The following is a 27,379-nucleotide window of genomic DNA, read 5'->3' as shown; positions in this document are numbered from 1 at the left end:
TATGGTATGGATGGCACGACACGCTGAGTGACGTTTGAGTTTCCTGGCCGGTCGATGTGGCATGGGCGTGATCATAAACGTGTTAAAACCGAACCGTTGGCTCGAAACGCTAGTGGCCGGACTCGGGCGAGGAAGATATTATTGCCTTTTAAAGAGCGATCGTAAAAAAGGAACGTTATCGATGGCGTTGTACTGGGCGGATGCGTGTTGGTCATAATACTGGCGTCGGGAGGTGTTTTCCGTTCCTGCTTTTATCTGATCAATTGGATCGAGCTAGCCGATGCGGGGTGCGTTATCTTTGTTGCAAAAGTTGAGCAACACGGACAATCTAGTGAGCCTCCAATTAATGAAAGTGAAGACTGCGCTTCGAGTGCGTCATTGCCCTTCAATGGCTGCAATCCCCGGCAAGGGTGAGCGTGTGTGCCCGAGACGAGTAAATGGCCTCAATTCTTCTTCCTTGGGTGTCATCAAAATTCCGTAGAAACTTTCCAGAGGGGCGAGTTTCGTCAAGTCATGGAAAACTAGAGCATATAAAGCGACATTATGACAGTTTGTCAGGAGGAGTTGGCCCTTCCCTTTGGGAATGGTTGGGTACGGGGACACGAACGCCACGAACACACACAAATCTGTACACTCTCACCCGTAACAGGGCGGTGATCCATCGGTCTAATCAATATCGTAGCCCTGGTTCATTGGTCGTATATTGAAGTTTTATCGTAAAATCTTCCAAAACGACCATAATTCACCGTGCGGACAAGAGTTTTCGTTTTTCCCTTCAGTTGATTGGAGCAGCTAAGGTACGGGAACGCTAACAAGGCAACGACGAAGCCGTTGACAACAGCGACTCATCGACGTCTTGCGCTGGTGTCCTTTGAGACAATCGGTTGGTAGTACAAGGCAAGGCAGGGTTGGCTCGACTCTTCCTGGACTCTGGGCGTTTGTGTGGTGTGAGGTTAGAATTTGCGTCTTTCCCAGCTGGCAGTGGAAAGGGACAAACATTGATCTGGTGCCACCGGAATCTGCTGACAGTGAAACTTCATCGGACCATCGTTGATCCTAGGGACCGTTTTGTTAGTACTTCGCAGTGTTCAGCTCTTTTTTGTTTTCACTGGTTCCGGCTTTGTGTGCCCTTTTTTCAATTTCAGTGCACTTTTTCTCGCACTGCCGTCCGTTATCTACTAGCTTGAAGCTTGGTCTGGTCGAGCTGACAAATTGATGAAGCACGTCTGAAACACAACGAAAGTAAAGTTGATGAACGCACGAGACGAGGAAACGGTTCCAATGGCAACATCCTACCCCACGCTAGTGTCCATGGAGGATTCTTTTTTCGGGCAAACGAAGCGGAAACAATCCGGAACAAGCTTGTTTCTTGTCTTATCTTGGTCTGATCATCATGTGCTCTGCTGGTCACCAGACCAGTCCGCACAAGGTTGGTGCGCCCCTTGAAGTGAACGGTCTAAGTCTTTGTCTCTGTGTCAGTTGGTCGGTTGTGGGCTAAGGGGATAAATTAATGGGCTAATCGGGAGGAGGGGAGGGGGGAGAGCAAACATAGGCAACGGCAAATGGTGTCGAAAAAGTCCACACCCAGAGCTATGGGAAGTTTTAATGATGGAATTATTAAGACAGAAGCCATGACAGGAAGCAACGGGGCTGCAAAAAAGGCAGAGTTAATTTTCTCCATGGCTGGTCGAGCCTGGTCCTGTCAATTATGCAAGATGCGGATAATGTTTACATAAGACTGGGGTAAGAAACGATTAGGGATTGTAGCCATTCTAGGTTGGGAAATAGTGTAGCTAATTTTAGACAGCAGATCTCTTTTGGAATTTTAGGAATCTTTAAGGCAACGGTCCGCTTAAATCACTGCAAGCATTTTTCAAAAGATGAACAGGTGCTTGTAGCAAGACAGTGTAAAATAATTGACAAGTCTTTGCATCCTCTCCAGTGCACTCATCCTCTTACACGATAATCCTAAGCACGATGTACATCAAAGGCACAGTAGATGAGATTGTGAAGGGTGTTTTTTGAGCGTTGGCTTCCGTAAAAAATAACATGCTTAACTACACATTAAAGTGTGGTTCACATGCGACGAAGAGCAACTACTGCTTCGTTTTCGCTCTGAGCGGATTTTCTCGTACATCCACAGGTTTGCACTGCACAAGGATTATACCGGAGCACCGGAACACGGACACGGTCCCGGTAAAGTTTACCTTTTTCGGCCAACTTTGCACTACGATGTAAGGAAATTTGCTGAGCTTTTCCGCCTGCGCACGCGGTAGCCTTCACCAACAACACACTTAGCCGTGCGTCTCAGGGTCGACGAAAAATGTCGAAAATGCCCAGGAAACCGGAGGAACGCGCTTCTTGGAACGTACACGGATGCGGAAAAAAGCGTGCACATTGAAAGTGAAAACTTTAGCACAAAACTTTTCCATTTCACCTCGCGGCAGTTTCCGAGAGCATACAGTTTTCCGGTGAAGCTGTGGCTCGTGTATGTGTGTCTCGTGTATATCTGTGTGTGTGTGAGTAGCAAGAACGTTAAGAACATGGACCAACACGTCGGAAAAGCATGAAGCAGGAGCGATCGGTTTAGTGTGCCCATAATCCATCTTACTCGCGTGGCCTACCGCAATCCGGCAAGTTCTCATCACCCAACTGGAAAGCCTCCACCTCCGTTAAGCGGGTGGCAGTGGTCAGTTTTTGATGAACTAAGCAGCAAACTTCGGAACGCAAACGCACATCCAGCAGACCATCAGCTCGTGGCACTAATTCTGACGAAATTATCTGGAAGTAATATAATCTCCACAGCACTGGAATGGGACCACCGGGAGTCCTTGAAAGCGGAGGTGAAGCTGGAAGGTTTTTGGCGCACTAGGTCGGTCCGGACGGTTCGTATTAGACGATTCGGCAACTCGTAGTTTCTTGTGCTGGTACGTACACCGATCCGCCTCGAAACCAAACAGCCCGCCGTCGTCGTTGCTCTGGTAGCGTGAGATGAGAGCGGCTCGAGAACGCCCGGAGTGAAAACGAGAGGATTTGCTAATGAATTAAATTCACAGGGAAAATGTATGCACTATCGCTCAGAGCAAACATCGCACACAAGACCGATGATGGTGTCGTTGGCATCGTTCGCCGAGCTTCTAGCCTTTGGGTTCGATGCTCATTTATGGTTCTTCCAACTGTGCTTCCCGCTGTTAGGCCACTTTAGGGAAGCGTGTTGGGAAGTGTGAATGGCAGCCTGATTCGATTCCGTACCCGTCCGGCTCCAAGCAGCTCATCAATCTACCCGGGGTTTGGTTGCTTTTTGACCAAACTCGTTTGAGGTTCCTCGGTGCCGGTCATACGGTTTGCGCGCTATCTGTTTGTTAGCCACTATAATTTTCAAACAACTCAAACATGTTTATGCTTCTTGTTGTACCCTTTGCATTGCATCTTTGGTTGGGACGGGCTCTCAGCGTCATTGCCAAAATCAACATTGTGTACACCGCGCGGCCCATACGTACAGGTTCGTTCAGGGCCGGCTTCGGAGCATTTACTTCTTGTTCATGCCCGCATCTGCTATTTGCTAAATTCCCTCCAGCCACATCAAGCAGTCGCGGCAGTGATGCTCCTAGGTATAACTGATGGTGATATATAGTGCTATGTAGCTCACCTGAGTGCATCTTGATCAGGATGCACTCGCACTGAGGCGATCTGATCCTGCCAAGCGTTGAGTATTTCAAACCTCAGCCACATGATTGTAAATGTGAAACTGTATCGTTTGTACGAGCATTTCGAGTGACCACCATTACCAGCCGGGTCGATTGTAAGAAAACTGCTCGTTTTGCAAGAACGGAGCTTAGAATACTGCAATTAAGTGGTGCTCCCAAAAAAACAGCTTTAGTTTGAAGGTAGGTTGTATCAGCATGCTAGAAATGGTGCAGTGCAAACTCAGTATCTTATTCCCAGAAGCGTACGCAATGTAAGAACCCTCGATCGTTCGCATCGACCAACACCAAAACACATTGAATGAGTGTTTGGCTGGGTGTGTTTGCGTAGACATAGTTCAGTCAAAGTTGAATCGCTTGTTGAATAATCTCTCACCCGGGCACAGCTTACGTGTGATCATTTTTCATATGCTCCAAACACATCCATTGCTCCGCATGGTAAGCATAATAAAATTGCAGCTGAAGGGCGCATGGCAAGCAAAACGGGCAAGCTTGTTGCTTTGGGTGAAAAGTTCAAGCTAGCCGGGTAAACACTTTTGACTTTCCAGTTGACTTTAACATGCTGCTGAGTAATGATTGGGAAGTGTCGGAAGCGGAGGCGAGAGCTGGGTACATGAACGTAGCCAGTGCCTTACCACTTCCAAGTCCGTCGCCGGTGCACCAGGTCATATGACGGATAGGAAAACGCATTTCGCCCCAGTGACCCCGGCAATCGAATCGGTTGCTGGGCAGAAAGGGAAGCAAACCAGCAGTAAGGGGTGTTTTCTCCGAGGTTCAAGGAAAGAATCTTTACGAAGGAAGCAGCAAGCTTCTTACGTTCGCTATTCGTAGCATCATTCCTCCAGGCGGCAAGAGACTTCTTCGCCTGGTTCTATAAGGACTGTTGATGAGACGGCAAAGACAGTTCAGCTCCACCACACGGTGGGCACACGGAACGGACGGGGTCTTTTGTTTTGCCTGTCGTCAGTGATTACGTACGATGTTTACAACAAAATTCTCGAGTCCTGCATAATCACCATCATCTTTCGGTACACTGGTACACCAGCGCTCCGGTCCTGGGACAGGCAGATCGGGTGTTTTCCAGTCCCGTACACTCTCATTACACTTTGGTGTCCTGTGTACACACACACACACATGCATGCATCCGGGATGGGACGTAGTGCATTTACACCAGACTGATGTGTTTCACCTAGGTCCTAGGATAAATCATAAAATCACACTCCTTCGATATTGTAGTTCGTCTTGGAACTTGGCACGGCAGAATCTTGTGTTTCTTAGCAATGTCTTGAAACAATGTGTGTGTGTGTTTGTGTGTGTGTGTCTGAGATAGATGGAGATACTTGGCGGGCGTGCAAACTCAACTTCGATTGCACGATCCGATTGACGGTACTAGAAGAGCTGGGGGTTTCATTTCCGGAGGAGGACAGAGATGAAAGGAGCCTTTAGTTGTGGATGGGTCAGCTGGGCAGTGAAGATATCCCGCCAGGAGAAACGCACATCAAAGATGCAGTTTATGGTTTTATGTCGATTGCTGACGGTAGCTGATGGTCGACCTTTTTCCCTTGAGCTAACATTCTTCCAGCAGCATCTTAAGCGTTTGCCGCCAGAGCGTCTCGCTCCCTGTCCCATGTCTTGATGCCACAGATATTGGAGCAAATGTTACGCAGCAGTTCTTTGTGCGTTGCGAATCTAATCTGTATCAATGGTTGGCTCAGCAGGCACCAGCAGCGCCAGGAAATGGAAAGCAGGTCGACAGGATGTTTTGTTGGAAGAATGCTTTGTAAGTGTCCGGCTTGAGCCAAGCTACCTTGGGTCGTAGGGTCGCAGCACCCAAGAATAACACGTTTGCTTCGTTGTGCTTGGGTTGTTTTTCTGGTTTCCCAATGCAAAGAACGACTTCGAAGACGATTATCATAATATTTGCTATTTTCAACCTGCCGCAGGGAAAGTCGTCCTTGGCAATTTGGTCTTCCTGACTCTGTACAGCTGCAGCCGTACAGACAGGTAAGCAGATGTCTACCGATGCATTGCGTTGGCGTGTTTGCGACACGTCTTTGTAAGATTGATAAACATGCCACTTTGAAAGAGCGTTTGATGCTCGAGTTTTCCCCGGCACGCAAATGAAAATTGGTTATTGAAAACGAGCAATGGGTGTAACTTTTATTGACTGGCATAAGCGAAATGAAGCTTTTTATCTGCACCTGTGTAACGATCGGCCGATAGTAGATGAACTCATACAAGTATTCAAAATTGTAGGTCGTAATGATACACTTAATCGAAACGCACCGATGTTAATGGGTGCGCGGTTTTGCGGTGCCTGGAAACAAAGTACGGTGTATTAATGAAAACATTTTCTTCGTAAAAACGAAAAGGACAACGGGAAAATAAAAGAGCGAGATAAAAGCTCGGGAACGATTTCCATACCGCTTAATCACCGTAACGGCAATAAATCATTATACTTGCTGATGATATCTCTCTTTGAGCGGCTCAATCCTGACACGCAGGCGAAAAATTAATAATTCGTCCCCATAAACGTGACGCTCGGTGACAGGAAAAAGTGCAAAAAAAACTTTGTACCCACAGGAAGCAACCGCTGCCAATCCGTTGGCAGGCAATTTTTGTCCCCTCATCCGTTGATCTGTAGGCAGTTGAACGCAGTTCTTTTAGCCGGGCCAAGTTGTGGTTTGCGGGCGCTAGAACGGAGCGGCGGTATTCGGGTGCTGCTCAAAGTGTGTCTCATAGTTGCATTCATTAATTCACTCCTTCACACTTGGCCGGGGGTCGATGGTGGCATGTGTTTTTACTTGATGTGTTGGTGTTCGGCTTTCCGTGCGCTAGTTTCCGCGGGCTAAGCGGATCATAACTTTACCTTGCCTGTGTTATCATTTAATTTTTTTTCCCAACCATTGAAAGCACATTCTTCACAAAGTAGCTTCCCTGCACATGGCAGCGAGTGTTTGTTTTTTGGGCGAAATTTTGTTTCGTCCCTTTCATTTCCGTGCTCCAAAGAGTGGGCTTTCCACGCTCGTTGTTGTCGTTTGTCTTTGGCTGGTGACTTTTGGTAATCCGCAAACTTTTACTCAACCCCCGTTTGCTGTGGTGGCGTTTGTTCTCAAAGCATACTTTTTTTGGTTAGGATCTCTTTACTTCATGCCATCGTTTCCCTTCCCTTTTTATCACGCTTCTCATGTGTCAAATTCCTTAACCTGTGCGAAATATCCTTATGTACGGGGCAAAACGTCCAACAAAGTCGACCAGCCACCCTTCCGAGCACATTCCAAGGATAATCTCAATGGCGGCTAGGGTGGTTGAGCCGCATGCTAAGAACACGCAGCAGTGCTCTGGAAACAATTTTTACTGCGCGGCCAGTTACCGGCCAGTTAAGTTTGGGCGTTTGTGTGAGCGAGCGGGGGGAAAAGTCTGCTCGACATTCCAAAGAAAAGCTACCGGTTACCGGTAGGCAACAAAGCGAAGAAAGTAAAGTATGGAGGATGGAAAACTTTTGCCGATAAACTGTCACCTTAATACACCCAGCCCAACCGTCACCCTGTGCCCAGTCGCTGCGTCAAGAAGCGTCAAGAGTCCTAGTAAACAACATATCCGAAGTTGCGTGGCGGTCAAAGACTGGAGCCAGATAGGAAGCCACGAGATAGAAGCGGAGAAGGGGTGGAAAAGAGATAAAAATACACACAAGAAGGAACCCGCCCGAGACAGACATAAAAGTTCAAGTGAAGCAAAGCCTCAGGATTAGAATATCGCTTACGTTCGAATAAATAAATATAAAAGGCAGAAAAAAATGGGGAAAAGATTTATGCTGTCATTATACTTACGGACTTTGTACTCGAACTCAGTGGTGCCAAGTTTGTCACCGTCCCAGTTCCGATTCACTCCGTTCAAGTGTTGTCATTTTGCTGCGCATTCCTGCACCACCCCAACAGCAAGGGACGAAAGTTCCGATGTGTAGATCCTGTCTGTTTCCGCCTGCAGCAAGAGGGAAAGAGAGAAAGAGAGAGAGAGAGAGAGAGAGAGATAGAGAGAGAGATCACAATGGTAAAAGTAAACAGTTTGTGGTCGATTTGCTAACGAAAAGTTTTTTATAAATACTGCCAGCCAAAAGATCAACGTCCAAGCGCGTCCAGCGAAATGAGCACGACGACTTAAACCCAACGTCAGCAAAGACCGTGTGCCATCGCCTAGCCGCTAGCTGCACCCGGTCGGACGAATAAAATATTTACAAAAGAAGCTGTAAGTGGAAAACTTTCCTCGATAAACGACAGGAAAGGCGATAGTATACCGTATACAACACGGAACGCAGACAGCAAATCTTACCCGCCCGGTGGAGAAAATCGCTCGCAACACGCGACCGTCTCGCATTCGTCTTACAACTGCAGGATAAGAACGGCCCAAATCGACGGGGCTTTTTTATCTTTCGCACAAAATTTCCACACTAATGGTCTAATGATACGAGCAGCGAAAGGATCGAGCAACATTTTTAATGTAGCCGATCGTTTCCGCCTGCGTTCGTTCGTTTAGCAGAGAGCTCCTTACCAAAGTAGAGTACTCACTCCACGCCATGATGTCGAGAGCGATGGATCAAAGATTTCCATGAGGGCGAGCGTCGCGCGGGAGGTGTCGAGGTGAAGCTTGTGAGTGCAAGCTTTATTACTTTTGACGGGTGTTAACGTAACGAGTACCATTGAGGATAAGCGTGTCCCGCAGCCTTCAGTTGGGTGGGCCGTGCTTAGATCTTAAGGTTGAAGGCAACTCGTACCTTGCGGCAGTGTGGACTAATCTGTTGGAGGTGGTGAGCGAAGTTCAGGCAACGTAAAACCTTAAAGTCGATGGGAAGCTGCTGTTAGATTTCGTTTCAAGTCCTGTTAAAATAAAGAGATTTCATTGAGCTAAGAATTCGAAAAATGTTGCGAGAGTATTTTTGATCTATCTTTAGCGCACGGGAGGGGTAAAACGCGTCGGTATTCCATCAATGTTAGCATCATTATCACGGTTATCCGGCTCATCGGATGCGGCCCTAAAGATGGTACGTCCATTATCCTTCATTATCGTTCCTTTCGGCAACCTATCGGGGTGAGCCGAGCGAGCAAACCGAGCGCTGTGGAATCCGGAAGCGCACTATTATCGTGCTTAACATGATCATCCTGCTAAAGCTCGGAACACACGGCCATCAGTGCTAATGTTCGTTGGCGGTACGCTTCACCGAACGATTGACCGGGGCCAAAACATCCAGGGGGATCGATTCAGTAATCCTCTAAAATATGTCGCTGTCAACACCTCCGGGGGGACAGTGGAGCAGTGGAAGGACCGGCAACGGTCAGGCGAGCGTGCTGCAAGAAGCTGCCAGAAACTCTACGCCGTGCTGAGTCCCTTGACGTACGTCAGTGTCGTACGCAGGGCGGCCGGATGCGACTTTCGTGTGCGAAAGCTTCCGTACGGGCAAACAAAAACAAAGTGGAACATTTTGGGAAAAAGCTCGCTCGACCGGTCACTCAGCGCTGGTGCGCAAGCGTCACGCTGCCCAAGGAACTCACGGCAGTCGCGTAACGCTTCCGTGTAACGCTTCGCTACGCAACCCGAACGGGTCCGGGTTCCCTGTGTGCAGCCCGTACGCGATGGATGCTGGCGTTTCCGCGGCTCAGTGCGCCTGCTCATCATGGCAGTAAATATTGGCAGCCGAAGGCGAGGGTGCCGAAGTTTGACAGCTGCCTGTACGAGGGGCCCGAACAGACCGGGAGCGTTACCAGGCACTTAGCCGCACGGACTCAGACGTCCCAGTCAGAGCCAGCAATGTTGTCCGGTTGGTAGGGAAGCGCGATTTAACGACGAGTTGTGTTCCGAGTCCTCGCCCACTTGATACGGCCCCGAGCTCTCGGTGCGGGAGCAGAGCTATTGTGTGTGTATGTTGGATTTTGGCACCGGATTTGCAGTGCGGTAGGTTGTGAATGTCAACGCGTTACACACGGAAAGGAGTACTGTGTGATATAGGCCGAGCGTGTACAGCAGCACGCCCTGCGTTTCACGTGGGTGGATACGTTTTACGCGATTGTGACAGCAGAAAGGGCATACGTGAAGGTTGACTATAAAAAGAAATAGCTGTAGTTAAACATGGTCGTGGGAGCGATTGAAAGGTGAGGTATTGTTGTGTCGCTAACGTAAATGCAAACAGTGGCCCAAAAAAGTGTTGACAAGTAAGCGAAACAGGTGAACATAAAAATTGCAAAACCAACACCCCCTGGTACACGGTGGTGTGTGTTTGCTGATTGATTCGGTGAAGTGATTCGGTCGGAGCAACAAATCAATGACATGTACAAATCGCGCGCCAGCAGGGCAAGTCAATCGAGCTGACACTGCTGAACTCGCTCCGTTACGTGTGGTCGTGAGAGCGGAAACTGTGGGAAAAGTGTGTGGCTTCCGGGGGGTCTCCGGCAGGGCGAAAGGCGCGAAACGGAGCGCCAAAAGTTAGTCTACGCAAGTAGGCAAGCAAGTTTCTGTTTATTGTGATCTTTTTCCGGAGTCTATTCTGCTCTCGAAAGTTCTTTATCCCGCTGCTGTTCGGCCGCTCGGCTCGTCGAACAATTTTGCCCGCGACTTTGATGGCAAGAAGAAGAATTGACTTGCTGGTGTACGAGTGTGCGAGATAGAAAGTGCGTATCCCAGGAAGTGAGCGTGAACGAGGGGGCGGGGGAGGGGCAAAAGTTTTCCTTTTTCGGGTGAGAAGCGGCTAGCACAATAAGTGAAACACAAAGCCCGTCAGCGGTCGCCAGCCAACCGGCATTCGGCTGCTGCACGAGGCCAAAAAGTCAAAGAGAACGGTGACGGCAACGTCAACAACAACGGCCGGCAGGACCACACCGTCCCCGGGAACGGGCAAATGTTGCGGAAAAGTTTCACCCAAAAATGCCACCGTTCAGGCTGGTCCTGCCCCGAGACGCTACCGGGCCTCGGCGTTCCGACTTTCCTTTTGTTTATTATTGTTTCTTATTATCAGCTGCTCCCGTTTTTCGTGATTGAGTGATCGGCGCATCGGGCCCGGGCGAATCGCGGTCAACCTTGGGCGGAAAATCGGCTGACAGAGTTGTTTGTTTCGTTGCCGTTGTCGCGGTGAAACTGGTGAAATGAAAGTTTCCTGGAATTTCGCAGTGAAGCAAAGGCACACAGCTGGGAGAAGACCGAATGGTGACAGGATCTTTTGTTTCCCTTTGTTTGAAGGGCAAAAGGTTGTGAATGTAAGCGTGTGGTTTGAAATTGAATGTTTTTTTCTTCGTTTTTATGTGTATAGGAAGTGAAGGAAATGCATGATTGCACGCTGCACGGTGTAGAGTGTTAAGTGGTAAAGTGTATTAAAGTTGCTAAAAAGTGCTTCAGAAGCCGCAAACGGTGACAACGCGACCGCGGCGGAAAATCGAAACCTAATACCCGAATTTATCCATTCAACTTCCCCGCCCCCACCCAACGGGCTCGACGTCGGAAGAAGGTTAGGATCGTTTGTGAGTAAATTTAGGTTGCCCACTTTCTTATCGCAGGCACGTAACGCACAGTTGCCGCGTGTCCTTTATTTGGAGCGCGAGTCTGAGGACCCGGGGCATGCCCGGCGGCGCTTCGTCGCGATATGATTGTCCATTATTTGCCGCCCCGCTTCTCGGTCTCGGTCCGTCTGTGCTTAATCTGCATAAAAGCTTAATGAAGGAAAAAGGCGAACCATCGGCTCCAGGATTCCGGCCCGGTGGGCCATCTGGGAACGGGCATGTTTATTCGGAGCAGCAGTGAAAAGCCGGAGAAGTGAAAATCGTGCCCAGAAAAGTAACGATACCCGGTGGGCGAGGAGAGTTGGTGGAAGTAGTGCTGAGTGAAAAGAAGGTGGGAAGAAAGTGCGCACAGAAACAGGAATCAGCGAGAGTACTAGCATTGCCTTTGGCTCGGTGTTGGTGGCTGGTATGTAAATTTCGCTCCGAAGCAGCCGTCGGCAGTAGTGGCGCGAGAAAACGGAACGCACCGACGAGGGAAAACTTCAGCAGCGCGTTATTTAAAGGTACGGTTATTTAATGTTTGCTTGTAACGATACGATCCATTGGCAAACAACGGATGATTGGTTCTGTTTGATAAATTTCATTTAATAAATTTGATTATGCACAGCAGACGGCAAACAAGCTCCACGTTTGCATCTTCTGGTCCAATTTAGACGTCATGGGCGAAACCTCGGTACGAACCCAATCAATAGCAGAGCCGATACCGATGCATTGTCCTGCGATAAATCTTGCCGTCCTACGCGGCTTCAGACATTTCAGAAATAGCATCAGGAAATATGTTTGCGCTCGGATGAAATATGCGTCGCCCGTCACGACACAGCGGACGCGCAGGCAGCAATGGAGTGATGGGGGAGGAAAAAAAACTCGTTCTATGGTGACCTTCTGTCGAGAGCTTCTCAAGCGCCGGCTCGAAGACGAAGAGACGTAGACGCGAAACTAATGGTGATCCAGGCTAACGGCGAAACAACAGTAACGAATCGAATTCCTCATTTGATTGAGATTCCTACGAAAAAGGAGGCAGCACCAGCAGTAGCAGTACCGTACCGTGTCGATATGGCGGACCTTCCTCAAAATAGACCCCGATGGTCACCATCGCCACGGGACTGATAAATGAGAAACGATTTTGCTCCCGATCACGAAACACCGAATTGCGGCGGTACGGGAGATTCTTGGCGGCAGGGTGACGGTGAGGCGGCAAATACAAGTGCCCCGTGACCGGCCACTCCTTTCGGCTGCTTGGGGAAAATCGATTGCACTGTGGGGAGCACATCGGGCCGTCATAGGGCCGGTACCAAGGGAGGATTGGATATTTTTCCAGTTTTGATTGATTGTAGAACATATCCGGCCACGCACGCAGTTGCTATAGAACACACACAAGCACACACCTCATGCAAGGCGGCGTGTGGTCGAACCGGTAACGGTGTCGCGTAAAATAAATGGTTTCTTGGAAACATTCTGACGATGCTTTGCAGGGGTTCGGGCACACCGAAGGTAAACCAAGGCTGTCCGTGAACAGCAGGGAAAAGAAATAAGCAACCCGGTCAATAGATGCCGAACGAGCGATCCATTATTGTGCGTGTTTAGGTGGGTTCCTTCCGCTCTTGCTCCATGCTTGACGAGAACCGGTCGACGGCTTGAAGATTGCGACGACATGATATCTTCATTACTTCTATTAGTGAGATTGGTTTGAACGTGCACAAATGATACAATATTGACACAGGCCCCGGTCAGCTGGAAGTAACTGCCACATGTATCCTTTGATGTGCACGGCGCCCCATTATTGCTACCGCACAGTCAAGCATTCTCTATTGTCAGGTTCTCGACAGCGTAGAGAGCGTGGGGAAAAGATGGAACCGACAACCCGCTCAAGTTCGTTGCTACTGCGAAAGAATGAACAGCAGTAATGGCACTTTGAGCCTGACAGAAATGCCGTAACGGGGACATTTCAGTGGGCGTATTAAGTTGGTCAGCGAAGTAAGTCTGTCCTCGGAGCTGTCAAAGGAAATGCTTCGGTCAGAGATTTTCACGGAGGTAAATAAATCAGTACATGCGTGTGTGCGTGTATGTGTGTTGTGTGCCGATTTGATATGGAGGCAGTAATAGGGCTGTGACATGGCCGAACCTTCATTGCACCACGAATCCGCACCGTCGCTCACGTGCAGTTCTGATGAATTCAGGTTTCAGTAAAGTTATTTAGTAAATTTGCTCAAACAGGCCCAAACTCAATTACCTCTTTGGCAGAGACAAGTGAACGGCGCTCCAGATGCTAAAGTTGCATGTATTGAAGCTGAAAGAACGTTAGCGATATACAAATTTACGGCCAACTTTTGCCAGCCAGCTTTTTGTCAATGCTCGGTGCGCGCACGAGCGCGGCAAGAAAAATTAAAATAAGCCTCAGCTTCCACCGTTCTTAAGACGGGAGGATAGGTAGTGAAGCAAGAAGGGGCAAAGCATGACGGGCACTGCAGCAATGGGTTGGGGTTGGAAAAAGGGAAAAATCACCCTCGACATGCAGCTTTACAAGCTGTTACAAGGCACACATTTGCATAATACAATATTTATGATGATGACTAGTCATGTTTGCTAAGAATTATCTCGTTAGTGAAACATGAATTAAATATTTCGCTAGTGTGCATGGGGATGTGTCTGTGTGTGTGTGTGAGGGAACGCGCGAGCGTTTTGAGTGGGAGAGAAAGCCTGGGAAAAGCGCAGCCTGTTGGAAGTGATGGCTCATCACTTGTCCACGGTACAAAAACTGGGGAAAGGTGTAGATGGGGAGCGATGGGTGAAAATTGAATTTTCCACAATAGAGAGAACAATACAAATGATGTTCACTCTAAGCTGCCTCCGTACCGTACCACCAACACCATATTCACTCTTGATACGTGTGGGTAGGCGTCGCATATCGATGGAGTGGCGGGTGCGAGCTTTTGTGTTTGTGCTCCGGAAAATTGGAAGGAAAGGGGCATGATTCGCTCTCTTGCCTAGCGCGCTTCCATGTATCATGACAAAACTCGCCTTCCACGGCAGTAACTCGAACGTCATTTCCTTATGGAGTCCCTCTCGAAAGTACCGTTTTCCCCCTCAGGCTGGCGTGTTCGTACCCATCCATTGTGATCGCTCCCGATAACCACCAACGGAGCGCCGGAGGAATGCTCCACCCCCAGCAGGGAAGGATGCAGCAATTTCACACATTTGATTCAATCAAGCACAAGCTCCCCTGTGTCACATTCCTGTTCGTGGCTAGAAGCATACGCTGCTTCGTTCTCGGTGGGTTCTGCGGGCACTCCTGTGTCCACGAGAGTCCCGGACGACCATAATGCTGATATAAGTGAGGACGATTTGCGAACGTTCGGTTGAATGGGTTGCGATACCGTACACGTGGACTGAAGCGTGGATCAAGATGAATGTGTGGTGAAGGGCAATGGCAGCGCCATTTCTTAAAAGCTGCTCGGTTACCGTACAATAGCCGCAATAGGTGGCCGTTTACGGTTGGGCGGAGGTGCCGTACCGCTGGTGTGACATAATAAGCCATGAACTGCTCACACTTGCCTCAACTCGTCTAATGCGTCAGTTTCGCGATTCGGGTTCAGTACCGTGTGTGTGTGTGTGTGTGTGTGGATGAATTCTGATGCTGCAGCCGTGCAGTGATTGAGTTCTTCCAGCAGAAAGGCACGGCTTGGTGTACATTCGCACATACACCGTACCGTGGCTATTGTGTGCTGGTGTTTCTTCTGCTGCACCGTGCTGCTGACGGACGGCAGGAAAACGACTAACAATACCGTCCATGATCACTGGAGTGTTTTATGGAATCAAACAATAGGTTGCTTTCAGCGGTGCCTCCCAACGCCCCACCGTTTAACTCGGCAAGGGAGAGAGAGAGGAGAATGAGAGAATGAGCCCTTTTTGCACCGTTAGTGGATTCTGGTTGTGCTGGCGGATAGTGCTTGCGGCAAATGGCCATCCCGGCGGTACGCGATGATCTCAGCCCAGCACCGGCGGAAGAGCTGGGAAATCTATGAAAGGAAAATATGCTGATTGTGCAGAAAATAAGACACAACCTTAATGGGGCAATGGTCTCCGGCCAAACTATGCCAAAGGGATGAAGGATAACAGGGATGGTGTGTGTGTGTGTACTTGGGCAAGGTGAAGGACAATGGCTCTTTTCCCCCACGGTTTGGCCTGTATCGCTTTTCATAGCATTGGGAAAGTACGAGTTATTCTACGGACATTTTTCATTCTCGTCGGTTCAGCGCTATTCCTTAACAAATCGCTTGCAATCCCAAAGATCAATTGCAGTGTTATTGATCAATTTGTACAGTATATTTCGTTCTCTTTCTTACGTTAGTCGCTCTACTGTTTTTAGCTGAATGCGCAGTGAAATAATTTAAACCCAGCAAACAATCGTCGAAGATGCGGGCTTGAAAGAAGAACTCACAAAAATATTTGCAGAGTCCTTGACGCACTATTGAAGTGACCTTTTTGTCGGGTATCGTTTACCAGAGGTCATCAATATTAGCTCTCGGGTTTTGGGAGCACACGTTCAAGTGAAACCCATTCTAAATATCAACGCTCCTATCCTTCTCCTGGGCAATATTAACTAACCGTCCCATGTTTGTCGCTTGCGTGATCGAAAGTGCCAAACTGCGGAATGTGTAAGGTATCCTTTCGCCCCATATCCTACCCATTCAATTCACCTTACACACATACACACAGACACACACACTCACAAACACATTTTACTCCTCTCACAACAAAAAGCTTACTGGAACAATCGACATCCTGACTTCTCGGCAAATTGAATCCTTTACCAACCCTCTTTAGGCTGCACGGTCGATTGGGTTTCTGCCCTGTGTGCTGTGTATGAGTTTTCCTTCTGCTACGATCTGGAGCTTCATTTCCGGTGTGTTCGTTTGGTTCGCTTATTTTTGGTTGAAAATAGTTCAACTTTAACGGAGCCACAAAAGGTTTACAGTTTCTTTTGTTTCGGTTTGTTTGAGCGGTTTGAGGGTAACATGTTGTGGGTAAGTAACCGCTTTTCTCGGTAGTGGACCTGAAGTTGGAAAGAATGTCCACTTTCCGGTAGCAGCCCCTCGATTTCTTTTTCTTTTCCTTTGTCAAAAGGGACCAACTTATGTTCTCTTTGTTTGCATACATACGCCGCCTGTCAATCATCTGCGGTGATGTTTTACGTTCGGAAATCGATTGGTGCATGAAAAAGGTGTGACATTTGTGAAGAAGCGTATCCATTTCTTAGAGCAATACACATACGGCAACAACTTTTGATAAAAGACCCCCTTCAAAAGCGTGAAATATAATTGCCAAGTCATTATTTTGTCTACAAATGGGTACAAAAGTCGTTCAGTTTCATCTTCACGTCGTTGTATGTAGCATTGCGGTAAAATAAATCACACCGCTTGAAACAGACTATACCGCAATACGTGACCGTTGGCGAACATATGAACTGTTCTACAGAAGACTCCCCCGGCACGGGTAAACTAGTGTTTAGTTTTTCGACTTTAATGCCAGTTGAAAGTAACAAAACCACTATAAAACTTACCAAACTTATAACGCTAGCGCACGCTCGCAAGGCGGCGCGCAGGGAAAGAGCACGAAGATAAGCACCACCACCGCGGTGTCTGGCAGAAGTCGAAAAATCACGTGATAAAAAGCACTTTATCATAATAAATATGTTATAATGTGGTGAAAAATGCGACCACGGGTCGAAAACCTTGGAAGCTACGCAAAGCATGCGGCTTGGCAGCCGAGCAGCGAACGTCTCCTGTGCGTCCGTCACCGTCCGGTGTGCTCAAAATCTAGCCCCCCAAAATACATCAAGTCCGATGGTTCAGACGATTGTCTGGGCTGACGGCAAGGTAAATCTAGCCTGATGGATTTCGCACTGATAGCGCTCTGCACGGCTTCCGTTTTCGTTTCGTGGTAGACTTTTTGGAGTTTCTTTTTTCCCACCACGCTTCTTTTTGGTCGGTCGTACTGTGAATACGCTTGTGGTAGGCATGGCAGCAGGGATGAATTATGGATTTAATCTCCCGATCCCACGGCAAGCGCCTTTGCTGAACGGCGTCCGACAAACTGTTACGAGAAAGCGGCACGACATCGTTTGGCAAAGTGGGTGTGTATCTGTGTGTGTAATGGTAAGGTTTTTTGGCCTGCACCTGTCGACCCCGCTTATCCATCGCTTCGGACGGTGGACGGATTGGCCAGAAACGTAGAGCTGTACCGGCGACCAGTACTCATGTCGGATGTGCAACATTCCCGGACCCTTTGACTGGCTTTACATATGGCGAATATGGCTAACTGGTAAGAGAGTGCACTTTTCCCCGTGGCGCACGGAATGAATGACGAAGGCAATGCCGACGCCCGAGATACGATTGAAAGGGATAGTTTCTGTAAAAGGGAGCACCAGTATGTGTGTGTGTGTTGGCAGTTGCTAAACTGGTACAAGAGATCCTTCGTCACGATACGGCCGCACAGCCTAACGAGTTCCATTATCCCATCCATCAGCAACGGTTGCCAACGGTCGGTTAGCCGGTGTGTGTGGGGCCAAGCGAAAACGATAGACCTGCAGCGGTTAGAGTCCTTAGTTTCAATTCACGGTTGGCAAGAGTGGCTTCACCTCGGTAGGCGTAACGAGGATCGAGCCACCCTGCCACGTCTCGTCTCGTAGGTTTAGAAATGTTGCATAGCCTTTGTTTGTGGCATTGCGGGCAAGGTGGGTGGACAGGAAAGTAAATCCAGGTCGTACACCACAACACAACCAGGTCGCCTGTCTGTCATCCGTCCGGTGTTGTACGCCCCAGGAGCTGTCTTTTGTGTGGGATGATTCCTTAAGCCTGCCTCTTTCTTCGCTTATCTGGCGAGCTTGAGTTTGGTACCGGTTTGCAGGGAAAGCGCAGGGAAAAAGTCGACTTGCTCATTGTACCCCCCCCCCCCCCCCGTTCACAAGCCTCCTCCGCATACCATCGGACAAAAATGTGCTTCTTTGTCCGCTTCCGGACGCTTCACGAAAAGGACACAGAGCGAAAGAAAAGTGGTCGGACACAAATACACAAAAAAAAAAAAGATACCAACAGAAGCACGGTTGACGCCAAGGTTCCGAAAGTGCAGGCGCTGTTGCAAAGCGTTTGTTGTTTATAGTATCATATTCTTCGCCGTACAATGGAAACAGTTTCCTTTTGATAATGTTCTGCTTACCGGGGGAAAGTTTCGCTTTAAATGCGTACTTAAAGATGTATAAAGGTGGCGAAAAGAAATGTATCTGTGTCGCTGTTTTGATGCAGCTTATTATAATAGTACAGGTTGCGTTTAGCAATTAATTTGAGAATTTCTTCTAGCTAAGCAACTAGCTCTGAACGTTGTTTGCGCACAGAGTGCAGCTTCCCGGAGCTCTTCACTGTGTGGTAATTGCGTTTTTTGTTTTGCTCGGGTTTTACTTATTTGCCAAAAAGATCCACCGACCGCAGGGGAATGTGTGCAGTATGTACGTTTTGTGTAAAAGCATCTGTTTTTCTTACCTGAGGCAAGCGTCAGCTTCAAACGCTTGCCAAACGGACGAAAAGTGCAGGATAATCTGTTTTACAATGTGCAATTCAGTTTCCGGACGCGAAAATGAACTAAGAACTGCGGGAGCACCGTCACCCCGTTGAGGCGGGAAGCATTTGGCTGCAGTCCATTCCCTGCTGGATGCAATCGCTGCAATCTAATGCACCAGTCAGTTGCTCTGGCTGGCGGGAAGAAAAGGAAGGGTTTTTTTTCAATTTGTGCACACGGACGTACTCCTTATATGCCGGATCCGAGGGCCAAAGCATTGGGCGAAAAGGTTTATCGCTTCCTCAGCAACATGCGCGCTCGCGCGCGAACAAAGACGAGAGCAAACAATTATTTCCAAAGCTTCAATCATTCGGTGAATTTTTGTGTCTGTTGGCTGCTATCTCACTAGCAAGTGGTTCGGTGTGGCTGCTGTTTTCAGACTTGGTGGTACTTTTTCCTTACTTTACGGCGTCCCATCAGCCGTTGTTCGATTTTTTATCTGTTCCCCAGGCGTTTGGCGTTCCAGATATACCAGGGATAAAAAAGCATGTTGTTCTACTTTCGAAAGCATTTCCGGTGCGAGCTTTGGCAATCTTGCAATTATGGCGCCCTGTAGGAGGGCGGTAAGAATACAAGCATACGGTGCGGCGTGAGCTTGTGTGTTCTCCGGGGTGCAAAGTGGCCAGAGTAAATAAAAATGTGTTGTGCACGTACCTCACATAGCCATAGACTGAAAAGGATCACACACACCTGAAAGATCCATTTGCGAAGCATTTTCCATTTTTTTTTTGGGGAGATAAGATTCGGATGCACGTCCCAAACCGAAACAATGTCTGACACATCATCATCGGCATCATCAAGTGTGGCGGCAATGATTGAAATGATTTTCCGAGCACTATTGTTCACCACATGCTGTTGATGGTGTGGGTCGGATGCTGTCTTTACGGCAACAGAAGTACAGAATGGAAAAGGTGAAACCTGCTCACTTGCTTTCGCTAAACAGGCGGCCCAAACCCAAGCCCACACAGTGCTTCACACAAGACTGACTGACAGGTGAGCGGATGGAACGGACTCGGCAGTCTTTTTTCGCCTGCAATCGCACCAGACGCCTGCCCGAACGACAACAGCTGCGGTAGAGATGTGTCCATTTGTAGCACCGGACAGCTTCTGTTTTCTGGGGAAAATTTTAATTGCACACTCACCGCCACCGGCGGGCAGAATCACTTGCCGTGCCGCACTGGGACTGGGGTGAATGGATGAAATAGACCCAACATCTCGGTTGGCCTCGAGATGCACTCGACTGATTTTCTTTCGGAGTGCACTTCGGTACGGATCTGTCTGCCGGGCGAAAAACACTTTGCCCACACGATGGGATGGTTGCCGGGGCAATAAATCCCTGCCACAATGCACAGCGATGCACAGTGCATTTACAAAATGCGAGCAAAATGTACCGCACAGCATATGTGAAGGGGATGTTTGGTTGCTAAGCTTCACGCAAATCGTTCTTAGCGACATGCATGCCTGTTTCTTAATCAGGTTGCAGAGAAGATCGAAATTATAATTCATTAAGGACGGTACCATGTTGTCTTCAGTTTGTTAATTTATTTGAATTTTGGATTAAGTTTCACATTACCATAAGCTCTTGACTTCATAAAATCGATTTGTTAATGTAATGTCCCTTGGAATGGAAGCTCCCTTTCCGCATTAAATCCATACTCTCTGTACGGCTTACGAAGTGAAGTGAATGTGTTGTTTGCCAGCATTACCAGACGACGATATCGAAAAGCCCGAACGGCCACGGCGGTCGTTTCTTTACATCCCCGCAGATCGAACGCAGCGAACGAAGAAGTTAAATTATTTTATCAACAGCTTTTGAATACGAAAAACGACCCAAAGCCATGGCGAAAGCTCAGCTCATGCAGCTGATCGCAAGAAACGCAGCACCAGAGTATCTAATAATCCTTTGCATACACTTACGCCGCACTCAATATATAGTTGGGGAGAGCTAAAAAAAAGGCAAGTGTCTCCTCCGTTTGCCTTGCGGATGGGGTGTCGTTGAAACAAAAACTGTGAATACTTCGTTAGCCGGGATATCGTTAACCATCGACAAGCGCTGCCGTTTTCACCACCTTCTCCAGCCACCAGGCGCGTTATGTAAATGAGGCAAGTGGCGAGAGTTAAAGTGTGTGAGGTTGTGCGGGACCGGGACGACGGTGAACCGTCGGAATCCCGTATCCGGTAATCCAATCCACGTTCACGTTGGAGCCGACGCTGGTTGGAAACGGCACGAGCACTTTAACCACAGGACCGCAGCGCTGTGAAGATGACGATGATAGTCCCTGCTGGGGACGGGCGGGGACGGGTTTTGTGGGAGCGACGAGATGCTACTAGACGAGTCACGCCCGGTGGACGTTGGACAATCGTTTTGCGTACATGTGTATGGAGTGCGGTGAGGGTCCAGTCGGCACGGAAGTGATGCATTAATTTTTGCGCAGTGAACTATAATTGTTGATATGATGGGTACGTGTCCTGGGCGTAAAATGAGAAGATGAGAGAGAGAGATACCCGACCAAACGGCGTGGTGGTGTGATTGTTTTTGTGTTCTACAGTGCCAGAACGCTGGAATCGTTCGTGATTGTGATGAGAGAGCGTTGGTTTCCGATAGTGCGGATAGTGTTTTGTTCTGGTTAGAATATAACTGTGCCATGTCATCGCACCATCAGCACTAGAACATTAAGGATTGCTGGCTGTTTTTGTGACGCCTGAACCATGCACACGTTATCTTAATTTAGCTGGCACGAAAATAAAGCACTGACTGCTTGAGCTGATCTCTCTGATCTGGCAGGAACGTGCTGTGCTTCAAGACGGTTTGTTTGAGTATCCGTGTTGCACTGCAGCGTCCAAACCACAATGGCGGTTACGGTGTCACAGCCGTGCCGATACCATCGATACCCAGCACTTCCGGGAAAGAACATCAACAAAGCACGAGCATGGCCGTGGTCTATCGGCAAGGTGGCACCCGGGTATCGGCGAACCGCAAACCGGTGTACGTCATGTGCTCTCCAGGGTCAGGACGTCAAAAGCGTGTCATATTTCAATTGTGTCGCAGTGATTCTGCACTGGCCGTGCAGCATCCGGACGGGGGTGTCGTTCAGCCAGCACTTCTGTGGTGTGTGTGTGTCCGTGTGTTTGTGGATGTCCTTGACATACGTACCTGATTGAAGAATGTATAATAAGCTCCGGTAGCAGAGAGCGCTGGGTGGGAAATTAATTAACATACGACATGATGTAATCGTGATGAGCGTTCGAGTGTGGCTGTGCTGGTTAAGGGAGGGAGGGGGATGTGTTGTCAACGTCAGGCAAGATCCTGGTCTATCAGCATCCGCATCGGTATCTTCGTGCTGTCGAGAAGCGCCAAGATGGAAACCGTGATGTTTACAAACATTGTTGACGCAAGAGTTAGCGCGTGCCATTTATTTCTGTAATCCCCTCGATACATAAATCTCATGCCGTGTCAACCCCGTGTCGGGTGCCACTATTTTTCACTACTTTTTGATGAACGGATCAAACCCGTTGGCTTCATGGTTGGTGGTTTCATTCTGCTGATCGTGTGCTGCACCAAACATTCCATCGATATTGATGCAAGAGAGTAGAGTCGTTGCTTGTGTTGCTGTTGAATCTAGTGTGCACGACACCGCCCTGACACCTCCAAAGCGAGACGAGACAAACATTCCGGCCGGTGGTCGGTACGTGAGTGATTTTCGTTTACTGCGAGTGTCTCTCGAACGTTCTCGCCCTCGCCTCGGTCCCGTTTGGCGAATGGTCGACCTAATTTTCGCCCCCCCTTCAGGAGTATGGGACGCACATAGTGGCACTTTGTCATTCTCATTACTGTCAGCCGTTTGACATTTGCAGGCGCGAGGAGTCGTTTGTACGCAGCTCCGTGCGCGAAGCGCATGTCACCGAAAAACGGAAGCTACGTGACGTGCTGTCGCTGGGCACCAAACGCAGGAGCTCACGCACCCGGTGGATGGCTCCATGGAAGGCATGTGGAAAACATTTGAATTTTACCAAGAGTGTGAAAATGCTGCTTCCTTGCTGCTAGGGTGTACACGTTTCGCCATGACGCACAGTGCGTGGCAAATGGAGAAAACAACCTCGTTTCGTAGCCACGTAGCCGACGCCATTTTAGTTGGAGCTGGAGCTGTGTGTTACGCAAACGAGATGACAGTGTTGCGATGCTGCACCTCCGACCCCGTTGCGATTCCGTCCAATCGTTTGCACTCACATAATTACAGTACAGACGTATGCCATACCTATTGTTCAATATTCGATAATGCCATAGCAGCAGCGGCAGCAGCAGCAGTTGGACATAATAATGAGTTGTTCTTATTCCGCCTCAACGGTTAAGTACAATTGCGTAAACTGTGCCTGGTCGTTGCAAGCAAAGAAAGGCTCGTTCATGCCGAAATTATCCAATCCGAAACCGAGCTTCAGTATTAATTCTCTTTTGAAAGATGACTTGCACAAACGCACACAAGCCCCAATTGGTAACCGAAGGCATAAACAGACGCAGGAAGTAGATGCGAAGTTTCGCTCGCGATGGTTATGCCTTACCGCCGGTGTGTGCAAAAATATTGTTCCAAACATAATGCTCTTATCTACTTCCAAACCCTTGCGCTCCAAGCGGATTAAAATTCATTACACAATTGGTTGCTGTTTGCGGATTGGAGCAGCAGGGTGGAAAAAACTTGTACCATCTCTCTTACGTCCGTTTGTTCACATGTACAGTGGTACTTAGGTTGCTACACTACCACGTAGCCATTTTAAACAGAATTTATTGGAATTATATCGAAATGTGCAAATTAATTGGTTGGCCGATTATGGCTTTCTCGGTAGGCCACCGGCCGATTGTCGCTGGGTACGATTACTGGAAAATCAAACAAATTAATCAAGTGTGGCAAATCATGCGTGGTACAAACTATCCTTCACTGTAGGGCCCCATCATTTGGTATAATTATATAAATCCCACGGTAAATTCCTTCGCAACGCATTCCAACCGGTCCAAGCGTTGACGAGTTCACCGAAATATTGGATAATATTCAAGATAGGTTGGATTTAAAGTTGTGTTTTGGTTCGCCTTAAACCAGCTTCCTCGATAGGTTGCGGCCGAATAAAGCTCACCCTGGTCCAAGACGTCCCACCACCCCGAGACTCCTGAGCATGCTGAAGTTGGCAGCAGGCAGAAGTTGTTGTTTGCTGGTTGGATATCCATCAAGCGTTGAGGCTAAAATATGTGAAAGCGGAAAATTAATATTCTCTCGGAGGAAATAATTGAAACCGAATCTCTTGGAAAATGCCGACGATACGCTGCCTGCTACTGGGATGTTTTGCTCTCGAATACGTTTCGGTCGAGGCCCGACGGAAAGCGGCCTGTGGAAAAGCGGAGACCTGCTACGTGGGATGAATTTTTATCTTAATTAAAAGTTCGGCTATCTATCGATTGGGAAGGGCCTTCAGCATCGTTGAATGTTTTCGCACATTTTCCAAAGCGCATCGAATTCTAACCACCCTGGAAGTGGTGTGTGTGTGCGTATGTTGGTGCAGGGATGTGTGGATGAGTGTAGATACGTACGTTGGGGCCAAGGATTTGGTAATTTTAATCTGAAATTTACTCAAAATCGATAACCAATGCGGTGGGTTGTTTGGAAGATTAAAGTGAACGATACGGTAGAGTTAGTTGTTCAGATATTCATCTAGATTTTTTTGGGAAATCTGAGGGTGGAAAGTAAATGAAATTTTGGAGAACTGAGAAAGGTTCTTTTTAAAAAAAAGCAACCAATATTTTGTTAAGTTTGCACATCCAACATGGTGAGGTAGTGAATGGTAATGGAATGTACTGGAATGTGGAGATGAATTGCTTTATAAACATGTTGGTCATAGTGGTTTCATTCTCTTCTTGATATAGCTTTGCTCAAATCTGTCTTAAAATATCCGGTATACACAAATATGCTTAGGTCAAAGTTTGACAAGCCATCATTGGCAGCTTTAAGCATTCCGATCATGCTACCGAAACAGAAAAAAACCCGAAATAAATAAATTTGTTCAAAACTTTTCATTCGCCGGCATATAATCCGCTTTCCCTGCTGGGGTTAGAATGTGAACAGATCGACGGGCGCTGTGCGAATATGAAGAACCCCAAAATGAGCAATGGAACCGGTGATGGGCAAATTGGATGGAAAAAGCCAGAAAGCAAAGCCATCGACACCGCCCAAGCAGCCGTTGTGATATGATTGCAAAATGGAACTTTTGAATTAGATCCCCGGATAAGGGAAGGTTTTTGATTATCGTTTTTCACTAAGGTGAACCATCGGTCCAACCGGTTACGATGTGCAGGAAACGCCCACGATTTAGGTCTTCTAGGGTCTATTCGGAGCAGCAGCTGGGAGTCTCGCTTGGTGGTGGTGAAGTAAAATTATTATATTTATCAAAACCACGATTTATGCTAATAGGATTTCGACCGAAAGCTCGTGGTGCTGGTGGTCGGTGTGTAAAGGCACACGCTTAAAAACAACCCACCTCTTAATGGGGAACTTTCGATAAGACGGGCGTTCGCATACATATTTATGTTGGGTACATGTGCATCTATTTCCCGATGGTCCTATGGTCCTTCATGCTGTTCCTAAACGGGGGTAGTAGCGTTGGTTTTATGGAGTGCTTAAAGAAGTGTGTATACTGCTCTCCGAATTCATCGGTGTAAGGGTCCTCATCTAGCCAATGACTGCAACCCGGATATCGAGATAGAGGGCCGTTATCCACTCCGGCTTCGTGTGGTACATTTCCTTTCGATTTCATTTTCGGCAGTGAAAGTGTGCTTAAGCGAAAGGAAAACGCTCGTTGACGCTTATTCGTGCCAATCGATTTCGACAGTTTGTCTTAGCAGAAGGGTCCGTTACCGTATTGACTGCAGGGAGCGGATTAGGATTACTTCCGGTAATCATGTTTTCGCTTCGTCCCGATTTCCCGTCCCTTTTTTGCATGGCGGACACCATAAATGTCCGATCAAGAAGGACAACCGAACAAAACGGATCATCGATTTTCAATTTCAACACGCGCTTGGTAGTGGTGTGGAGTGGCTCCAATCACTTGATCCTTTTACAGCTTTTTTCTTCTTCTCCCATTTACCTCCGATATGCGTGGTTGATGGGAAAGTTTTCGATTCCATTTTTTGCCTCCAGAATTGCCAGAATGATGGAAGGTGATGAAAATTTTAGAATTTCCAATTTCAACAGCTTCGTGTCTGCCTTTTTTACATTGCCGATACGATCTTCGCTTTCTGGCACCTCCAGGCCGTTCGGGACACGCACGGAATTGGAGCTGGTTTGGTGTAGCTGACTGGCTAATCCTCCGAGAGGCAGAAGCGGTGCGAATCGGTTGACCGTGGGTCGTGCCTTTCGAGCAGGGAGTTCCGGATGTAGATTAGCAGCCTCGAATGTTGCTATATTTCCGGGGTGTTTCGGGGGTTCTCCTCGGCTGCTGCTAACGATCGGCCAGCCACCAAATCGTGCGGAGCTTGTTGTACTGGTTTTGCAAAATATCCCCTTCACCCAAGCGCCCGCCCAGGGTCGAAAGGTTGCGTTCGCCGTTCCGGGGAGTGGTAAAAATTGGATTACTGCCCAGACTTTTACCCTAATTTTCTGTGGGGTGACTTGATTTTATTACCACCTAGCGTAGCGGCGTTAGTCTCTGCCGCAACTTTTCTTCTGCTGTGCGCCCGCTGGGACGTAGGGGAAATCTTTGGAGCTGAACTTTACGACTCAACTCAACACGAGCGTGTCCAAGCAGGACTGGGGAGCAGGTGGGGGAAAAAAGGTTTACGGGACTGGATAGAATTCCGGGACACACGATCGTGTTGCAAGTGTATGCGTGCTGTACGGTGTTGTAAATTTCCGGCAGCGGAAGTTATCAACGGTTGTAACGGTTTGTTTTACGCTTCTACCGAGCCAGTCGGGATGTGTTGGGACTTTGTTTGCGCAAGAAATTTGTTCCATAAATATCGAATGGCCATTTGGGTTTCGTCACCAGCCAGGCGGCAAGGGTTTTGGCGAGCTGAAGCCATTTGTCAATTTCACCTGTTCGAGATTGGGTTGGTTTTGCTGTTTGCAGTAACAAAAATTGCGTTTTGACTGGTTTTGCGCCATGTTTTGGACTTTATTTTGCTTTGCTAATCCAATTTTGATTCGTTCCATCACGCGGCGAGCCCTTCGGCATTTGGCGAGTGAGAGAAAGAGAGAGAAAAAGAAACATTGGACAAATTGATTTACCCCTCCTGGCTCGCTTCGTTTTTCGTTTCGTCCCTTCGTTTCGGATTTATGTGCGGCAATTAAGGAAAGGCGACGAAACTGAAAACCCATAAAATGGTCGAACCTCATCTGCATACTGTGGGAGCGCTCCAGCACCATCAGCGGCCGGCATCCTAATCCAAGCAATTATCCTGTCCACGACGATCGGGGGTGGCGGAATTCACGACGGCACTGGTGAGTGAGCAGCACCAGTTTACGGTCGTCCAGTAAACATTCGTCG

General features: G+C 48.2%; 1 protein-coding gene across 6 annotated transcripts in view; it reads left to right on the top strand.

Annotated features, from left to right (window-relative positions):
- The first annotated feature begins 9,400 nt into the window (after window positions 1–9,400).
- The window catches only part of LOC1281967 (uncharacterized), a 131,007-nt gene continuing 113,028 nt past the window's right edge, over window positions 9,401–27,379 (top strand). For 4 of the 6 annotated variants that reach the window (XM_061644251.1, XM_061644250.1, XM_061644249.1 and 1 more), the window contains exons 1-2: window positions 9,456–9,650; window positions 10,999–11,748. The gene's annotated coding sequence lies outside the window, so the exon portion shown is untranslated. The other 2 variants (XM_061644246.1, XM_061644247.1) reach the window with 2 other exon arrangements.

Source organism: Anopheles gambiae, chromosome 2, assembly GCF_943734735.2.
Source record: "Anopheles gambiae chromosome 2, idAnoGambNW_F1_1, whole genome shotgun sequence".
In the NCBI taxonomy this organism is placed as follows: domain Eukaryota; kingdom Metazoa; phylum Arthropoda; class Insecta; order Diptera; family Culicidae; genus Anopheles; species Anopheles gambiae.
The sequence above is the reverse complement of the archived record's forward strand: the minus strand, read 5'-3'. Positions and strand labels throughout refer to the sequence as shown.